This window comes from Amia ocellicauda, chromosome 4, assembly GCF_036373705.1.
Source record: "Amia ocellicauda isolate fAmiCal2 chromosome 4, fAmiCal2.hap1, whole genome shotgun sequence".
NCBI lineage: Eukaryota > Metazoa > Chordata > Actinopteri > Amiiformes > Amiidae > Amia > Amia ocellicauda.
This window is the reverse complement of record NC_089853.1, coordinates 2,705,926-2,721,377: the sequence shown is the minus strand read 5'-3', so window position 1 is coordinate 2,721,377 and position 15,452 is coordinate 2,705,926. Positions and strand designations below refer to the sequence as shown.

Here is a 15,452-nt window from a genome sequence, read left to right as displayed (position 1 = left end):
AGAAACAGCATTTAGGACAAGGCACTGCTTTACTGAGTATTTTAGGGGACTGGAACTAACTCTAGTTGAAGTTGATTCTGGGTTTCAAGAAGAAACTGGAAGAAATTGAAACTTAAAATAAATAAATAAGCAAAACAGGCCTGTATCCTTTCTAATGACCTTCTGATTCGCCCTCCTCTATTACCATTCAATATTCATAATGAGTCAAATCTAATTTACATGTTATCAAATTGAAAACTAAAAAAAATAATGCAATTCTTATTCTACCAATTAGAGGACACAAAATAAATAATACTTTGTTTGATTACATAAAACAGAGAGAACAACTAATGAGGATGAAGGCCTTATTGAATAATCCAGCCCGCGCACATGTATTCACTGATATATGATCACTCTTGTTGCCTTTCTTCTCGCAGCTCCCAGGCTGAAATGTAGCAGCAGACACAAGTGGGGTGTAAAGTCAATGGGATTACATTTTACTAATTATCGTCTGATTGAGGTTTACAACACAGACATGGAGTGGGATCAGCCGCGACTCGCTGCTCGGGAGGAATCAATCAGACTTAAACAGCACTTGGATAAACAAATCAGCCAAAGAAAGGGGACAGACCCCCCCCCCCATCTCTATGTCTCTTCTCTCTCCTTTCTGTCTCTCTCTCTTTCTCGCTCTCCCTCCTTGCAGCTTGGAGAGAGAAAAAAGGCTGTAGGGGAAGGGGAGCTGTTGGACCGCTACCAAATCCTCCCCACAAGGGACCTGGGCCCATCTGCTTAGCTCCGCTCCTGAACTTTAACTACCATTCAGCCTGGATCTCCGTAGAGATCAATTCACACAGCTAGCAGATGGACCCCTGCCTCTTTGCACCACTGCCTTATTTGTTTAATAAATTTAATTAATAACCAAAACTACACTGGATCCCTCCCAGAAAAGGGACTAGGCTTCTCCTAGTCTTCCTCCCGTGGCAATCTCTCTCTCTCTTCCTACATCCCTGTGCTGTCTTACTGAAAGATCTGTGATGAGTGAGTTTACATAAAGGATGAGATAACAGTGCCCTGGAGTCATCTGTAAATTAAAAGCGCCATGTGTTTTTCATAGCTTTCGTTGTATTAATCATATTGCCGCACAGAACCGATTTCAGGCTTCTTCAGATTAAGTAAATGTTACAAGGCTAAAGCTTATTGATAGTCTGTATTATTTAAGCACCCCTCGGGAACCATGGGGGGGGGGATCATTCTCATATAAAAAACACATTTGTTTAAAAAAAAAAAAAAATGGGAAGGAAAATTACCCTAGGCTGACAGGAGTGGCTCACTATTTCTCACAATTAGCGGGGATATATTTAAAAGCCAATTTAGGCTGTGAATTTCTCCAGCCTAATTTGTCTACAGGCTTTGACCTAAAATGTAGCCCCTCCTAAAGTCATTAGTGCCGACCCAATGTGGGAGCATTCGAAAGCCAGGGGTGAAAGCGTCATTAACAGATCAGGACAACTGCCTCTGTGAAACCTGACATGTTTTCATATTAAATAAAACGCAATAAACTAATTGGAGATGTGATTGGAAAATTTAAAAGGTTAGGAGTGAGTCACGTTTTGTTTTTCACGCAAAAAAAAAAAAAAGGTCAACAAACTAGATCCATTGAGGATTATTATTATGTTGGGAAAACAGTTGCCATTTACCTACTGGTGGCCCACTTTTAGAGCAGTCCCTCGCACTGAGCACACACGAGTCAGGGGAGCTGAACCTTGTGCAACTGTGATCTCTCCGGGTAACTGACATTGGCATGCCTGTACTAGACCAGTGGTTTTCAATCCGGTCCAGGAGTACCCCCTGACCTGCTGATTTCTGTTCCAACCGAGGTCTTAATTGCTTAATTGAATTCTTAATTGAACTAACAAAGGAAAATACAGTTAAATTAAGTAATTAAGATCTCGGTTGGAACAAAAACAAGCAGGGCAGGAGGTACTCCAGGACCGGTTTGAAAACCCCTGAACTGGTGTACTGCAGTGGCTTCTTCACAGATTTGTATGCATCTCAGCATAAATAAGATTGGGCATAAATACAGTGAGGGAAAAAAGTATTTGACCCCCTGCTGATTTTGTACGTTTGCCCACTGACAAAGAAATGATCAGTCTATAATTTTAATTGGTAGGTGTATTTTAGCAGTGAGAGACAGAATAACAACAAAAAAATCCAGAAAAACGCATTTCAAAAAAGTTATAAATTGATTTGCATGTTAATGAGGGAAATAAGTATTTGATCCCCTATCAATCAGCAGGATTTCTGGCTCCCAGGTGTCTTTTATACAGGTAACGAGCTCTCTTAAAGGGAGTGCTCCTAATCTCAGCTCGTTACCTGTATAAAAGACACCTGTCCACAGAAGCAATCAATCAATCAGATTCCAAACTCTCCACCATGGCCAAGACCAAAGAGCTGTCCAAGGATGTCAGGGACAAGATTGTAGACCTACACAAGGCTGGAATGGGCTACAAGACCATCGCCAAGCAGCTTGGTGAGAAGGTGACAACAGTTGGTGCGATTATTCGCAAATAGAAGAAACACAAAATAACTGTCATTCTCCCTCGGTCTGGGGCTCCATGCAAGATCTCACCTCGTGGAGTTTCAATGATCATGAGAACGGTGAGGAATCAGCCCAGAACTGCACAGGAGGATCTTGTTAATGATCTCAAGGCAGCTGGGACCATAGTCACCAAGAAAACAATTGGTAACACACTACGCTGTGAAGGACTGAAATCCTGTAGTGCCCGCAAGGTCCCCCTGCTCAAGAAAGCATATGTACAGGCCTGTCTGAAGTTTGCCAATGAACATCTGAATGATTCAGAGGAGAACTGGGTGAAAGTGTTGTGGTCAGATGAGACCAAAATCAAGCTCTTTGGCATCAACTCAACTCGCCGTGTTTGGAGGAGGAGGAATGACCCCAAGAACACCATCCCCACCATCAAACATGGAGGTGGAAACATTATGCTTTGGGGGTGTTTTTCTGCTAAGGGGACAGGACAACTGCACCACATCAAAGGGACGATGGACGGGGCCATGTACCGTCAAATCTTGGGTGAGAACCTCCTTCCCTCAGCCAGGGCATTGAAAATGGGTCGTGGATGGGTATTCCAGCATGACAATGACCCAAAACACACAGCCAAGGCAACAAAGGAGTGGCTCAAGAAGAAGCACATTAAGGTCCTGGAGTGGCCTAGCCAGTCTCCAGACCTTAATCCCATAGAAAATGTGTGGAGGGAGCTGAAGGTTCGAGTTGCCAAACGTCAGCCTGGAAACCTTAATGACTTGGAGAGGATCTACAAAGAGGAGTGGGACAAAATCCCTCCTGAGATGTGTGCAAACCTGGTGGCCAACTACAAGAAACGTCTGACCTCTGTGATTGCCAACAAGGGTTTTGCCACCAAGTACTAAGTCGAAGGGGTCAAATACTTATTTCCCTCATTAACAAGCAAATCAATTTATAACTTTTTTGAAATGCGTTTTTCTGGATTTTTTTGTTGTTATTCTGTCTCTCACTGTTAAAATACACCTACCATTAAAATTATAGACTGATCATTTCTTTGTCAGTGGGCAAACGTACAAAATAAGCAGGGGGTCAAATACTTTTTTCCACTGTATATAGTAATATCAGAAGACCCCATCAAATATGTTCTGTTATTACCTATGTGCCTTTTTACCCTGCTAAATATATTTGTTTCTGTGATCTACACTCTACAATGTGATCAAAGAGGGAAAAAAAACATTTTTGCAGACAGTTCCCTTTGACATTACGCATCAGATTCACTTTTACAGAGTGTGAACTAGCCTGACCGATCACACGTCCCCTGCATGCTTGTGACCAAGGAATATTCTGAAAATGGTCCACGTCAGAGGAAGATGCAACTAATTAACCTTTTCAGAACCGGACTGTAGCCGTGCAATACATCACCGGAGATGTCCTTGTGTTGTGTGTGAGCAGAAGCCCTGTACAGTCAAACCCATCACTTCTGAACTTATTCTGTACAAGTTGAGAGATGCTGAAAAAGGCAGGCGAGGATTGATTCCTCTGACCTATTGAAAAACATTTCATTACAGGAATTCAGATCCATACTCCCTTCACCACAGGAAAACGCAGCTCAATTATAACAATGCTCCGTAAGCCCATAAAATGCCATGTACTAGCTTAAAATCACCTTTGACAGTGCTGCTTTTGGCAATAATACTAACCCTTATTACAGCTAAAGCTCTTAATATGTTGGGTTAGATTAAGGGACATTAAACACATGTGGAGCCTGAAGCAGAAATCTCTTTCTTCAAGACTGAACATTTAAAGCAACAGTTTCCGTTTTTTTAGTGATTAAACATCAGCAGAAAATGAGGCTTTCAACCATAAACATCCCGCAGAGAAAGAGAGAGAAAAAAAAAACACGGTATCTTTATCCCTGGTGAAAGACTAATAGACTGGAGGCATTACCGTACGCCAGTCTTCGGAAGGGAATTTAAAATAACCTCTGATACACTCGCGCTGTGCGGCACTATTAGGAAGCGCACGAGGTGTAAAGCAATAACTGAACTAACATAACCAAGGCCTCATACTGTCCTCTGTGCATGCGTTTCATGATTCGGTATGCATTGTTGTGAAGCTAATTCAATTTATTTTAATTTTCTCTTCCTGTATTCTCTTCCTTCTGTTATTGTTTTTTTCAGGTCATGTAGTTAGTTGCCATAATAATAATTATTATTATAATTCATACATACACACAATTATTATATATTTAGCACTAATTAAGTGAGCAACAATATCAACTCCTTGGTTTGAAATTAGGTTCAGCACTTAGTGTTTAGTGAGTGTAAACAAATTGACTCAAACAAGAATGGAGTTGGTTTAAAAAAGAAAGCGTCGAGTAGAAATGTCTGGGGAATACAATTCATATTAAATGGATCAAAGAACAGTAAAATCACTCACGTTACAGTCGAAGAACAATAACAATACTGATACTGAAAACAACAAATCCTTCAAAATGAACACCAGAATTGAAAATAATTCATATATTAAAAACATGCAGAAATGTCTAACATGGAATTGTATTAATGGTTGATTTGTTTTCATTGAATTATTATATCTTATTATTTTTCATTTTTAATAATATCCTATACTACAGGTATTATCAGTAGGGGATTGTTTATATATTCATAGTAGTGAAAGTCTTTGTAAATTATGATGTAATAAGCAAAATGAAATATATGATGAGTGACACTCATCAAAAACAGAGCTGTTGGTATCGAGCCCAGCTGCGCCGTCACTGCAGAAGCTGACGGTTGTCCTGGTCTTCAGTTTCGACATGATCTGCGACTCAGGCTTGCCTTAAAGACTGATTTGTTGGCAGCTTTGCATGCCGGACCTACATAAAGAGTTTCATACCGCCGCAGCATTCATCTCTAACGCAGCTTCCTCTTCCTAACCCAGTCTAGCCTTATCATTATCTCCGTTTCATACGATTTGTTAAGCAAATTGTTCAGGCTTGAAAATGACAGGCCTTCGCCACTCTCTGAAGACACAATTTATAGCTCACATCCCTTTCTTGGTAACCTCTCTCTTTGTATTTGTTTCTCAGCAGTACATTATAAACAAAAGAGCTATTTATTTACACTTCTTTTGCTAAGAGCCGGAGGCAGATTCCTACCTGGAAAAAAGAAAAGGCTGGGACTAATATCATATTTCTTTAATGATGGGAAATGTGGAATAACGATATTAAATGAAGAGAATAACGTTCATTATCCTGATAGTAAGTGCATACTTCAAGCCACAGAAAACAGCCTCCACAAATTACTTGACATCAGGCAAAACCACAAAACTCGCAGAATTACTGTATCTGTATCGCAGCAACAAACAGCACAGATACTGCCAGAGCTGTGCTTCAGCAAGAGCATTCAAAACCTTGACAGTCATGTTACATCTTCCCAATTACCTATTAAAGTGTCACGCATCTCTCAAATATTCAAGAGACGAAGCTAATGCTCATCAAGACTGAGGGATCAAAGTTATTTTTTCAGTGTGGCTTGTAACTCAATGTTTGTTCTGAAAATGATGTCTAAACATGAGAGGAGAACTTGATTCGATCATTACCTGACATTTAAACCTCAAGGCCCTTGTCATTTCTATTGTCGGATTACAAAGATTGCAGAAAAAAATCTTTAGCCTATATATATCTTTATATTTTGAAAAGGTGGGAATCATAAATACTTAACTGTGTGTGTGAAAAGTGCTATACTAGTTTATTTACAGATGTATTTATTATTTTAATGTGTGGCTCCAATGGTAGGCTACTAAGCATTCACCAGTTATTGTCACTTTTTACTTCAATCAGGATTGAAGTAACATTTATTTTCAGGAATAAATCAATTTTGTAATGCATAATTTCACAAACATTAACCACTAAAAGCTTTCGAATACAAATGTTAAGATTAGATACCCTTTTCTGCCACCACAAATAAACTATCCTTGTCACACAAATAAGCCCACTTGCTCCTATGATCGTTCTGATGCTACAACCCCCTGGACTCCCGTCTACCCTTTGGAAACTAACCAAGGGGCCTCATGTCAGATGTGTATCTGCAGGGCTGAAATTAGGAGTCGATTTGGGAAAAAGAGCATTGCCAAAAAGCTTTAAATTCCCCAAACACACAAGCAGGTTGACTAATTTTATACAAGCACAAAAATAATAAAGTGTACAGTGTGCAGCCTGCAATGTAATATGCGGTACAACAATGATTGTTTATTAATAAAACAAACACCAAATAAACAAAAAGAAAGAAGTATTACCCTGCTAGCACAAAATATGAAATCTTATAGTACACTACAACAACTAGGACGTAGATTTAAAGCTTGTCTGCCATTTCTCTGCTGATTGAATGTGTGTGTGTATATATTCATATTTTGCAATTGCCTTCCAACTGTTTTTCCCCGGAATATGATGTTACTTAAGAGAACAACAGAAAGACCGATAACCTTGTGTGTACGTCACTTCAGCAGCTATGACGGGAAGAGTGAGTTTCTGCTCACCGTTTTATAGTAAAATCGTAGAGATCAATCTAATGTTTACTTTTTAAAGACAACACGACCACCCAGAAGAAAAGGAAAACTGACAATAGACCTCCCTACCACAGCACACCTACATCGCTTTTTAGAATAAAGCGCCAGTTCATTTGATTCCACCTGTCAGCTGATGACATGAACTGTTAAGCCAAACCTACAAGAAGGTTAATATTATTTTACAGCTTTTTAAAGAACGCAGCGCAAACATATACCAGAGCATCTGTCAACCTGCCAATTGTTTTTATGTTACGGATTAACTCATGGCGGTGTCCAGCCAGAACAGTGAGGCCACATTCGCCAGCCTGCTGGAGTGGGAGCGAATAAACGACACGATGTAGTGTCAGTGACGTTTGGGAAAGGTTTGTTTTTTAATTACCACAGAAAATGAGTACTAAACACTTTCCCCTGCACACAGACGTCAAGCCGGCAAGTTCTGCAATCTGTGCATATCAACAGTCGCTCTCTGAACCTTCGCTCAGTTAAAAGGGAATGTAATAACTCCACAAAGGCAATTTAACTCAGCACAACCTGAGACAACTGCTTATTATTAAAAGCTCTTCATTTCAGCGGCAGGGCTTTTCCAGAACATGCCAATTGCAAAATGGCAAAGCAATTGTTGGAAATATGAAGACCATTCACATTCTGTTCACCCCTCTGCTTTTATCAGCTCTTCTGTAGATGTCTGTCTGCCTCTCACAGTTTCGTTTTGAAGGCAGTTTTTCACAACAAGGTGCCAATTACTTGCTCACAGTCTTGACGGTCTGCAGGGGCATTCACATAGTCCTCATCCCTCACAGCTATTGCGATGGCCTCCACATGCAAATTTCAAATCTCTGAAACGACATGATCCTAAAATACTCCACATAATAACACAGTATTCTGATTGAAAGACGTGTACAATAAGATAAACAACTTTCTTTTTAACCGAAGACTTCAGTCATAATGAGTCACTTATTAAGCGGGGAAACAAACTTAGTGGATCACAGGGCGCTTGCTAAATATGGGAGATGTGCACAGTACAAAGACATATAAAAAAAAAGGCTTTCCTTTGGGTGCCATGTTTATTTTTTTATAACGGGTCCAGTTACTGGAGAGGACTGTTGCATCTCTAACATCTAAATGATGTGTTTAGACATAATTTGGGGATGATCAGACTTAATCCCTGAAATCCCTTTCACAATATTGTTTTCATTTTGGAATTCCCCCGCAGCTGAAACAGCGCAACATCTGTTGTCAGGAAGCACTGTTATCCTCTTCCTTTGCCTGGATATCGTGGACAGTCGCCAATCAGGTCTCCAGCTAAAGGGAGCCAAATACACAACTTCACCTTTTCAGTAACATACACAGCGTTTCTCTTTATAAGACAGGAGGCCAAACACCTCACTATTTCAGTGCATGTTCCTTTGCTGATATAGCCTGTTTTTTCAATGCCAGGCAGAGCTTCACGAATGGGGCTTGTTCTGGAGCTGTTGACGGACACCCATGTGCTCTTACCCTCGGCCACACTTTACTTTACGATCTGCGACACAAGAACCTGACCCAGCCCATATGCAGCCCGGCCTGCCTGCTCCCAGCGGTATAGCGGTTTCTATACATCTTGTCTTCAAGATGTTTTTTTTTAAACAGATCAGTGTTCCTTAAAAGCGGGCTGGAGATCTCCCGAGCCAGTCCCACGGCTGCCATATCCTAATTTAGATGCGTTTCAGATGCCCTGAATAAGCCCGACTGCTGTTTGTGTCTGAGCGTACGCGTCTGTGTGTGCATGAAATCCACGTTGCTGCGTACTGTGGGCTTGAGAATGTTAAGCCACGCAACAATCATCTAGGCCAAAAAGTCATATTTTATTTATGCGTTGATTACTGAATTATTTATCTATTTATTGAACTGCACACAAACTGACACACAACTCTATCCACATCATGCATTTTTAAAATCCCACTCTCCGGCTTCCGCTTATTTTATGGATGCGGTCTATAACAATACTGCACAGACATGTAATAAATTTGGCGACACCCCCCTATTTCCTTACCTCTCTGCACTGCTGAACTGTATACACCAGGTCTGGCCATGGAAAGCACAAGCTATGAAAGGCAGGCAAACATCTCCACCATGTGGACACATCTACGTATGACCTCCCTGCAGAGACAGCTTTGCGGATCCACCGCGGTTCCTGTGGGAGTCCCTCGCGTGTCACGAGGGATATTCAGCCTAGGTGCACCGGAATGGGAGCCTGCTAATCCCAGGCCAGGTTTGCTAAAACCCAGATGTGCGTCTTAAATCAACCCCCGGGGCTTTGCAAGCCTCCTGTCAAGAGTGCAGCTGAATCTGCCTTGGTCAGGAAGGATGGCCGTGGGGACCGGCCTAGTCACTGAGCCCCACAGCTCCTTCTGGGCTAGAGAAGGGTGCTGGCAGGGCTTTAATTCCTCCAAGCAATTTCCCCACACCGCTCCTGAGCCCCTGCGGCGACAGACCGTGGGGAAATGACTCCGCAAAACACAAAAATAAGTTGTTTATTTGTTTCTTTATTTAGATAGATATTGCATGTGTTTTAGGCACACTTCTATTCATGATATTACACATATTTGAATGTTTGAAGGTAATTGTATAAAATTCAAAAGCACTTAGTAATTGAGTAATTCACATTGCTGTAAGCTCTGTGTGTTGGACAGCAGACAACATTTTGAGGCCACATTTCAGCAAACACTTTACCGCTTTAGATACAAAGGCAGTTCCCAGGTGTAACTGATCATTTTAAAAACTACAATGTGATGTTGTCAAAGGCTGGAATATGTGCGCTGCTCACTACGCCCTGGTATTGGAAGCATTTCTATGTATCACGGATGCAGAGGTGTCCGCAGAATCTGTTCACAACCGTGTTAACACAGCAGCTGACTGATAAATTGAAAACGTGGACAAAACAGCAGAACAATTCTTCATTCTAGTGGCTGTTTCTTATCAGCACCACGAGGGAAACAACACCAGCATGTTTGATCTGTGCTCTTGTTTGGGATAATTTCTCATCTTAATGTTCTCCTTGACAATAAATAAATTACACAAACACCCCGATCGTTGCCCTCTGACCCCCTGAGACACTGGCGAACTGCTTTTGCCGTTGCTCTGCTGACACGCTGTTTAGCCAAGGATAATTGATGCTCAGTGTAACAGGACACCTTTGTCATTTCACTTTTGGGGTTTTAGCAAGGCTGCACAAACAAATTAAACACACGCTGGGATTTCACTTTTTGTGAGCATGTAAGCGCGGCCAAAAAGAAAGCAACCGAAGACCATGCAGTCGGGGAAACGGAGAGATGAATCCAATGCCAATACAGTGTGGAACTAACAATCTCAAACCTCAAAACATATACCTTTTAAAACGTGACTGCAAACTTTCAAATCATAAAATTGGCACAACACCCCTTGATACAGATGAAATAAAACACCATTTCAAACAGGGCTGGGAGAGAGCAGGTTGGAGGGATGGTAGGTTCTGAGATGGCAAAGGTAATGCCAATAAAGGTCTAGCACGACTTGCTGAAAGACGGGACGTGAGGGGCAAAACATCTTGCAATCCATTACGATCAATAAACAAACACACAACGTATTCAGAGGCTGTGAAAATGCCCAGTCTTGGCCTAATGTCTTTCCTGATGCTACCCGTCACAGTCGGCAGTGAGAGGGATTCTGGGGCACGGCTAAGGTCTGCTGGTTTCCATCATCAATCTGAGCCCGGTGTGGGCTCCCTGGCTGCTGGCTCCCATCACATTCCTCAGAGGCAGCCGCTGGTGACCGCCAGGGCCGGGAGGCCAGCGCTCTCCCGGCGCTGTAATGTGACCCTGCGAGCCCATCAACTCCAATGTTTTTCAACCAGACACTCTGCTCTTCCAAGCCCCCCTGGCTGATCACAAGCTCTTCTAGGTTTCAAGGGAAAATAGACACGTAGACCTATCCGCATCCCTGGGTAAAGCGACCCAGCCATTTACAGATGACATTGCGTACGCTCGGATAGTTTGACCGCTTCAGCAGAACTAGAGCAACAATACCACACACACACACACACACACACATACATATATATAAGAAACAACACTCCCATAGCAAATCAGTATGTGCAGTCATTACTGGTCACAATGAAAAATGTTTTCTTTGCAAGAGGCTCAGTAATAAAACCTATAGAAGATTGCTGTTAAGAGATTTGTGCAACACTTTGTATTGCTCTTATATTTTGTAAGTCGCCCTGGATAAGGGCTTCTGCTAAGAAATAAATAAATAATAATAATAATAATAATAATAATAATAATAATAATAATAATAATAATAATAACACTGCAGTAAATCATTTCAATGTCAATTCCAGCCTCCACCACTTGATGGCACTGATGGGATCATTGCTGTGACATGTTTTGGTTGTGTTAATATAAGTACTGTTTTGGAGAGATTTTCTAGTAATTTAAATAACTCTACATCATTTCCTAATTTGTGAGAAGTTTATAAATGTTTACATTCAAGGCAAATACATACATGGGCTTTTAAGCCACTACCTCATGATTCTCTTTAAGTTACAAAATGAAAAACAACATACCACGTTATTTCATGAAAAACTTCCATATTTCCAATCCTTCTTCCGTTTGAAATTACAGTAAAAAATATTCAGAATTTGTGTGACTCTAGGTAGGAAAACATGAAACATATATGCTTTAAACCACCACTAGAGGGCACAGGAGTCCACATGTACAACAAGGCCATAATAAACACAATCCTTGTTCCTCTAATTATATTTAATTAAAACATTCATATTTTTTTCAAAACAAATTGAATTACATTATGAGAGTCTAATTCACATTTCCAGCAGATGGATTTAAATAAATAAATAAATAAATAAATAAATAAGAAAAAAGCTGATATTTCTCATATTTCAAACAGCCTGGTTTATAACAGACATTTCCACGGGCACATCCTTGTATTGGTTGCGATGATATTACAGTGAAATCACAACACTGTTAAGCCCTTCAGGAAGATTTAATGCCTGTAAGTTCACAGTCAACGAACCCCAACTATACACACAGTGAAGACAGTGAGAAGGACAATAGGTGGTCTCCATCCAGACACTGTATTAGAAAAGACCACCCTGTCCAACCCAGCATGAAGCCATTACATTCACCCTCTTGTTTTCAATTACCTGACTGGACCTTCAACGCCGATCATGGATTTAAATACAAAGCTACAAATATATAATAATATTATAGAGAAGACAGATACAAATTGGTTTCCCAGTTACACTGCATTGCCTGGTCTAGGCTTGTAAAACTGTAAACCCTGAAAAGTGGAAATACTTTCAAATAGTGAAGTTCATTTTGTCTCTTCACACTTCGTTCACACCCAGTCTGATCTGAAGCCGGACAGCCATTTCTAGAGCCCTACAGCCGGTCAGGAGCACAGATCTAGAACAGTGCAATACAGCACATCTCGACGCCCTTGAACTCTCCAAAAGTAACCTATTGCGATACGTTTTAAAAATGTCCCTCTAAAGTAGCTCAAATTAAATTTCCAGTCCAGCCATGATAAATATTACGTACAAGGCAGCAATGGCTTCATTTTACATTTACAACCTTGAGTGTAAATATTTTGAAGAGATCTAATCATGTGTAGGAAAAAATTCCCAAGAAAACAATACTAAATGACTGCATTGCCTTTCCTTCCTCATGTAGAGGTAAATAAATGTTGAGCCCGTGTTACGTAAACTTGCTAGCCAGAGCTTTGCATGTTATTCCAAGCAAGCCTGACGCAGTGAGTGACAACTGCAGAATAACACCGCGACCCACGAGGGTGCAACACAAACAGCGGGACCTAGGAAACAAATTACTGAATGCAACCTTCCTTACTCAAGGTTATATTTCCACTTAATTATTGGTGCTGACAAAACTACATTGATAAGGGTTTAATTTATAGGTAATATCTGCAAACCAATTCATTTTCTTGAATTGTATGAATTGTATTAACCTGCCCTTAAACCTATTCATTCAGCTGGTTTAAGGCCTGTGGCATATGTAGGGAGCCGGCTATAGTGTGATTAAATGAATGAAAAGGAAGGGCAATAGGTTGAAGCACCTAATGGATAAATTAACTCAGTTTTATATCAGAGCACTCTTTCTACAAACATTAAAAACATAAGAAAGTTTACAAACGAGAGGAGGCCATTCGACCCTTCGTGCTCGTTTGGTGTCCATTAATAACTCAAATTAATAACTCGGTCTCACCCTCGAGCTGGGGTCGTTCGACTGAGAATTCAGGCATGACTGTATTCTGTTTGTTTGTCTGTTTTATTTAACTGTTTTTACTTTCTCAAATGGCTCTTCTAAAAGAACATTTATAAAAGGAAAGCTTGCACCAGATTACAGTTTCAATCGATTTCACACACATCACAACACTACTGCTTCTACTTATACTAATACAGATTCAAACGCAGCACTGGTGCACTTCAATCTGGTGTAAATCAGCCCCTTTAACCAAAAACAGAGGACAGTGCTGAAGTCTGAGTGCGCTCAGATAAGCGATAGCACGCTCACTCCCGTCTGTGGCAGCTGTATAGCAACCGGCCCGATCGCCGCGCACCCTCCACTGATGCCCAGCGCATGAACGGCCGCTCGAGGGTGAGAAAGAACAGCCCACCGAGAGAAAGAATAGCTGCTCTCCATTTCAAGTGGGAATTTTAAAAGCCATTAAATCAAAGTTAATTTCAATCACTTTGTTCTTTCCTTGCCGCTGGAGACAAATTATTAGGTCTGTGTGCTTAAAACAAATACAGCTGCACATGTAATGGGCCTAACTCATGAAAAGTGTCCTCAGTTTTTTTTATTTGCCCATTCCTAAGTGAATGCCTACACTTTCCAGGACCGGGCAAGGTGCATATAAAACAGAGCGGCCACAGGAAGATCAGACCCGCTGCACCTCAGCAATTAGTGTCTTTCACTTAAACACTGTGTGTCTTCTCATACATGTTTGCTTTCATGTGTCAGAGTGCTTTACTGTCAGGGAAGTGAAGTATCAGGTCTCTTAACCACCATGGCTGCTACCTCATTAAAATGAATAGTGTTTAACTCAAAAGGAATCTTCTACACAAAAGACTGAGCAGAAATCTCGGAGGGTCTCGTGTCTGTGTGTGTGTCTCTGTGTGTGTGTGTGTGTGTGTGAGTGTCAGTGTGTGTGTCTGTGTGTGTGTCAGTGTGTGTGTCTCTGTGTGTGTGTGTGTGTGTCAGTGTGTGTGTGTGTGTGTGAGTGTCAGTGTGTGTGTGTGTGTCAGTGTGTGTGTGTCTGTGTGTGTGTGTGTGTGTCAGTGTGTGTGTGTGTGTGAGAGTGTCAGTGTGTGTGTGTGTGTCAGTGTGTGTGTGTCTGTGTGTGTGTGTGTGTGTCAGTGTGTGTGTGTGTGTGAGAGTGTCAGTGTGTGTGTGTGTGTCAGTGTGTGTGTGTGTCTGTGTGTGTGTCTCTGTGTGTGTGTGTGAGTGTCAGTGTGTGTGTGTGTGTGTGTGTGTGTGTGTGTGTGTGCCATGTGTTCTTGTTCTGTACACATGGGACGACCTTGACAGCATGGCACCAGATCACTGCACGTCCACTGGCGGGTGCTTTCCTCTGTATAAATCTCCAATCAGCATCAGTTTAGCTCCTCAACAAAACAGACTCAGTGGCAGTGTGAAGTGATCGATTACTCACAAACAGTGATCTGGGCTTTACATTACAAGTGTGGATACATAATGGTACAATTCTAATATGTAATACATGTTCAGTTTCTCGGAGTTTTTGGCCAAAGATGATGAATCATACAATCATTAGTAAAGTATGTGCGGTTTTAATCTAATGGGATGCCTCGCCTCCGCACTGTGCATCACTTGCATGAGGGCTGGTTGTATCAGCGGCTCTTCCAGGCAGCTTCACCCTGGTTCCCACCTTCTGCACAGCTGGCCGTGGCTAATCCCGGGCAGGGCAGGGGAACACCTAGCTCAAACTCTATACATCAATCTCATTGTATTTCTTATGTTTTACTAACTGAATTGCATTGATTTGGTATTGTTTGCCTCAATTACTGGAGAGCTTTCTGCTCCCAACAGGCTTCAGCAGCACTAACACCTCAGCGCATCTGCATCGGCCTGTTCCCTCCGCACTGACCCGAGACACCGACCAGCCGCCCGGGTCATTGCCCTGCGCAGCCCTGCGCAGCCCTGCGCAGCTGCCGCCCCAGATCCCGCAGTGCAGTCAGGACAGGTCTGGCACTAAAGCCAGGTGTTGGATAAAGGCGCGATGCTGACGTGCCGACATGCTGTCCTGAACACAGTAACGATTTCTTACCGTTTCGTCTGCTGCCCTGCGCGCC

The 15,452-nt window shown here is 41.7% G+C and overlaps 1 protein-coding gene across 1 annotated transcript in view; it reads right to left on the bottom strand.

The window, feature by feature from the left end:
- Positions 1-15,452, bottom strand: part of LOC136747572 (uncharacterized) — a 36,896-nt gene extending 21,444 nt beyond the window's left edge. The window contains exon 1 of the mRNA XM_066700505.1: positions 15,428-15,452. The gene's annotated coding sequence lies outside the window, so the exon portion shown is untranslated. The remainder of the gene's footprint in view (positions 1-15,427) is intronic.